The sequence below is a fragment of the Schistocerca cancellata genome, chromosome 5, assembly GCF_023864275.1.
Source record: "Schistocerca cancellata isolate TAMUIC-IGC-003103 chromosome 5, iqSchCanc2.1, whole genome shotgun sequence".
NCBI classification, from domain to species: domain Eukaryota; kingdom Metazoa; phylum Arthropoda; class Insecta; order Orthoptera; family Acrididae; genus Schistocerca; species Schistocerca cancellata.
In genome coordinates this window covers 492,925,335-492,930,911 of record NC_064630.1, presented here as the reverse complement: position 1 = coordinate 492,930,911, position 5,577 = coordinate 492,925,335, and the positions used below count along the sequence as shown (strand labels likewise).

Genomic DNA, 5,577 nt, shown 5'->3' with positions numbered 1-5,577 from the left:
TGCTAGGTGGTTGGGAAACATCATACTGGTTTCCATAAAGGCTAGTTCACACAGGCTGTCATGTCACATCACGTCCTGTCCCGTCAAAACATTTTACAATGCATTTCTAATGGTGGCCTCCTGTCACATCACGTCACAGAACCATTGAGGTTTCTTAGGAAGAAGGTTTTGATGATTGACGTCATACATCTGTTGTTGATCAGATGACACCCAAGCTCATTTCCTCCTGATATACATCCATGTGCAGATATCTGTATTTCGTTTTGTCGTGGTTTTTATGGTGGATATCACTTGTTTATTTTTCTTTATTTGTTTTAAATTGTTTAGTTTTAACATTCATTTTGTTAAAATATATAATAAATGACGAAATATTAATTGAAGCAGTGAGGCAGCAGTCTAAATTGTATGACATGAGTGTACTAAATTGTATGCACTCTACTACATTTATAAAGTGGATTTTTATACATACCGGTACTGCATTTAATATTTTATAAATAAATGGGTAGAATCAGATTGATTAGAAGATGAAATTTATTTGTGTGTTGTCAGGCGTTTGTAGCATTTAATAAAGAAGTGGACTAAAAACCAACAGACACTGAAAGTCGTTTATTTAAATATGTGTTTGTGGCAGGATTATTTTTTCTAAGTAGCTTCCTGGATTGTGTGTTAAACAGTTTTGCAAGCATCAGTGATCAATTATTTATGTGGTTTCACTCGCTAACACGAGTACAAATGAAGCACTTGAACTACACTGAAGAGCCAAAGAAAATAGATACAGCTGCCTAATATTGTGTAAGTCCCCTGAGTATGCAGAAGTGCCGCAACATCATGTGGCATGGACTCGACTAATGTCTGAAGTAGTGCTCGAGGGAACTGACACCATGAATCCTGCAGGGCTGTCTATAAATCCGTAAGAGTATGAGGAAGTGGAGTTCTCTTCTGAACACACATTGTAGGGCATCCCAGATATGCTCAATAATGTTCATGTCTGGGGAGTTTGGTGGCCACCAGAAGTGTTTAAACTCAGAAGAGCGTTCTTGGAGCCACTTTGTACTATTATGGACGTGTGGCGTGTCGCATTGTCCTGCTGGAATTGCCCAAGTCAGTCGTAACGCAGAATGGACATGAATGGATGTAGGCGACCAGACAGGGCGCTTACGTTCGTATCATCTCTCAGAGTTGTATCTAGAGGTATCATGGGCCCCATGTCACTCCAACTGCACATGATCCACACCATTACAGAGCTTCCACCAACCTGAACAACCTCCCGCTGACATGCAGAGTCCATGGACTCAAGAGCTTTCAAATGCCCCCATAAATGAAAGTCAAGAGAGTTGAGGTCAGGAGATCGTGGAGGCCATGGAATTGGTCCGCCTCTACCAATCCATCGGTCACCGGATCTGTTGTTGAGAAGTGTACGAACACTTCGATTGAAATGTGCAGGAGTTCCATTGTGCATGAACCACATGTTGTGTCGTACTTGTAAAGGCACATGTTCTAGCAGCACAGATAGAGAATCCCATATGAAATCATGATAACGTGCTCCATTGAGCGTAGGTGGAAGGACATGGGGCCCAATCAAGACATCACCAACAATGCCTGCCCAAACGTTCACAGAAAATCTGTGTTGATAACGTGATTGCACAATTGCGTGAGGATTCTCGTCAGCCCACACATGTTGATTGTGAAAATTTACAATCTGACAACGTTGGAATGAAGCCTCATCCATAAAGAGAACATTTGCTCTGAAATGAGGCTTGACACATTGTTGGATGAACTATTCGCAGAAGTGTACCCGTGGAGGCCAATCAGCTGCTGATAGTGCCTGCACACGCTGTACATGGTACGGAAACAACTGGTTCTCCCGTAGCACTCTCCATACAGTGACGTGATCAACGTTACCTTGTACAGCAGCAACTTCTCTGACGCTGACATTAGGGTTATCGCCAACTGCACAAAGAATTGTCTCGTCCATTGCAGGTGTCCTCGTCATGCTAGGTCTTCCCCAGTCGCGAGTCATAGGCTGGAATGTTCCGTGCTCCCTAAGATGCTGATCAATTGCTACGAACGTCTTACTGTCGGGACACCTTCGTGCTGGAAATCTGTCTCGATACAAACGTACCGCGCCACGGTTATTGCCCCGTCCTAATCCATACATGAAATGGGCATCTGCCAACTTCGCATTTGTAAACATTCCACTGACTGTAAAACCACGCTCGTGATGAACACTAACCTGTTGATGCTACGTACTGATGTGCTTGATGCTAGTACTGTAGAGCAATGAGTCGCATGTCATGTCAACACAAGCACCGAAGTCAACAATCTTTTCTTTATTTGTGTGTGAGGAATGTTTCCTGAAAGTTTGGCTGTACCTTTTTGTAACACCCAGTATAAATATAAGAGTACATTCAGTAATATCTGATGTTATATAAATATAATAGTGCTTTCTGTCAATCTTTCTCTCCCCTGAGTGTATTGTCATTATCAGTAATATGCAGACGGGAATAAATATTCAAAAGACGTTGATCATCTGATAAAACAAACTACCACTCAGAATAAAAAGCACAGACAAGACTAGCACATATGTGAAAGAATTAAAAGGTAACTTAGTCTTAAGCCCCTATAAAGTATAAAGGAAATTTTACAAGCTAGTTCTTCCAGGGCATTTCTTTGCCAAACAAAAAGTCTTCAGTTAGACACCAATACGACTTTTTTCTTGATTTTCTTACAACAAATTTCATCAACTCCTTCGAAATATCCTAAATGTTTTGCTGCTTTTAAGCAGCATTTATTCATTGTACATAAGCCAAATAAGCTACTAATTTAATTCGACTGTTAGAAAGGCTAACCGTATTTTGCAATCACAGACTAAATCCTTAAATCAATTTTCACAGTTTCCAAAAATAAGCTTATTTTATTGAGACATCTCACTGAACACTGTTCAATATATACATTATTGGATTTAATGCTGCCTGGCTTCGGCTTTTCTTTCTTCTAAATCAGAAAATCGTCTCACTTTTGGGGTACAGATCTTTCAGTAACTTTTGGTGTAAATTATTGCCAAAACTTTAATTTCTCCCTGCAAGGAATGCAGAACTTTACATATTTATATACGACGTAACTTCGAGGTTAATGTTGCCTGCAGTAACGAAAACGAGTAATTTTCACCTGTCTCTCTGCTCAAGGTGAGTGTGACCCCAGTCCTAGATTGCGATGTTACTGTTTTGGATGTTGTGTTCACCTCACATGTTGTGAATGGAATGATAACGGAAGTCAATAGGCATCACACACCATTTTTGTATTTCTGTATTCATCCTGTAGATAGTGATTAAGTACATAGTTTGTACAAATGGTATAGGATAAGTCGGATTTGATATAGTATATACAAATTTATACATACTGTGATTTAGAAAACAATGTTCAGCACGGTACTTGATCAATATTGAAAACATAATTATGAAAACAATAAGATGATTGTATGAATAGTGCTGAGAATAATTATGTGATAAGTATCATTATATTTTTTTGATGCTTCAAAAATGCAGACACAGAACAGAAGGATTGGTTGACCAAGTAATCTTTAAAGTTTCGCTTTAAACTTAGGTATGTTTTGTATCTGTTTCAGGCACGATGCATGGGGTTATACAACATAATGCCTGTATGATACACTTCTCCCCGATAAACGTTTGTACTTTCTATATTGAGATGCAGGTAAATGGTTCTGCCTAGTATCATGAGAGTGGAAATCACTATTATGCTTGAAGACATTTTCTTTTTTAATACTCTTACTTTTATGAAAATAAGTACTTTGTAGATATATAAACAAGGAACAGACAGTATACTGAGACTATTAAACATTAGTCTATAAGCTTATCTGTATTTAGTATATGTTATTATTCTAACAATGTTTTTTTTTTAGTTTAAACGTCTTTCTGCAGCATATGGAATTTCCCCCCAAGAAATATAATCCGATATATCAGTATGGAATTGATTCTGCAGTGGTGCACTGTGATGCACGGATTATATTTTGTGAGAGGATTTTACAGCATATGTGAATGTATTTAACATTTTATTTACATTATCCAAGTGTGTCTCCCATATCTGGTTATCCTGGATATGCATATCGAAAAATTTTGTCACATTCATAGATAAGACAGTTTTTTGTTAATGTTAAATATCGGTCTTGGTGGAGTTTCTGTGAAGTGTGGCAATTGGGTGACAACGTTTTTTTCAGAATTTATTATCAGCTTATTTGTTCTGAACCATGGTGTTAAATTTTGAATTCTATCTGCAGCTGTTTTTTTGTTGGATTTCTTCATCATATGACTTAATTATGATATCTGTTCCATCTGTAATAAGTACTGCTGTCCTCCAAGTTAATTTTTCTGCTATATCGTTAACATAAAGAATGATAAGAATGTGCTGAAGGATTGACCCTTGAGAGCTCCATATCTGATTTATTTGTGGATTACTATAAAAATTAAAAATGTTATGCACTTTTGTGTCTTTGTATTTTATTTGAGTGATCTGCTGATGATCATGTGGGTAAGAATGGACCCATCTGTTCGGTAGGCCTTGTGTTCCATAATTACTTAACTTCTGCGATGAGATGTCATGATCAACTAGGCCGCACGGGATTAGCCGAGCGGTCTAAGGCGCTGCAGTCATGGACCGTGCGGCTGGTCCTGGCTGAGGTTTGAGTCCTCTCTCGGGCAAGGGTGTGTGTGTTTGTCCTTAGAATATTTTAGGGTAAATAGTGTGTAAGCTTAGGGACTTATGACCTTAGCAGTTAAGTCCCATAAGATTTCACACACATTTGAACATTTGATCGACTACACTGAAAGCTTTACTAAGGTCAAAGAATCCTCCACAAACATGTTGCTTATTATCTATTGCAGTTAGAATTTCATCTAGGAAGGTAAAAATAGCTGACTTTGATGGGCTGCTAGTTCTGAATAAATGTTGTGAATCAGTAGCTTTCGATTCTTTATTTAGAAGGGCAGTTAGTCTCCTAAGAAACAGTTATTTCAATAATCTTGTCAAAGCCTGACAATACCTGTACAGTCATATAGTTTTGAGCCCCACGTTTGTCTCGTTTCTTGTACAATAATGCTACTTTTGTCATTTTCAGATTTTTCAGGAGTACACCAATCATGAATGATAACTTGAACATTTCTACTAATGATTCAGTGATAAATACTGAACTTGCTTTGAGGATAATATCTGGTATTTCATCATCAGTTGCTGAATACTGATTGGATAACCTTTTTATAATCATTAATAATTCCTCAGGTGTTATAGCAGGCATGAATAGACGTCCTGTATAAATATTCCAATCTGAATGTAGTATGTTGTTGTCTGTTTGTGAGCTGTAATGATTGATAATCAGGTGTTGTGCTATATATTGAAGATTACAGTAACTGCTAACGGCTTTTGTTAGTGTTCGATGCGTGATGCATGAGACATAACATATTGGTAATTCTGAAGTTAATGGTTTTCTTGTTGTACCTTGTTTACTATGAATGTATGCTATTTTAAGGCAATGACACACTGGAAGTTTCTAAAAGCATGCTGTTC

The 5,577-nt window shown here is 37.9% G+C and overlaps 1 long non-coding RNA gene across 1 annotated transcript; it reads left to right on the top strand.

Annotated features, from left to right (window-relative positions):
* The first annotated feature begins 2,058 nt into the window (after positions 1-2,058).
* On the top strand, positions 2,059-4,849 carry LOC126187959 (uncharacterized). The gene is made up of 3 exons (XR_007537814.1): positions 2,059-3,185; positions 3,626-3,711; positions 3,920-4,849. It is a non-coding gene; the product is annotated as an uncharacterized LOC126187959 (long non-coding RNA).
* The last annotated feature ends 728 nt before the right edge of the window (positions 4,850-5,577 follow it).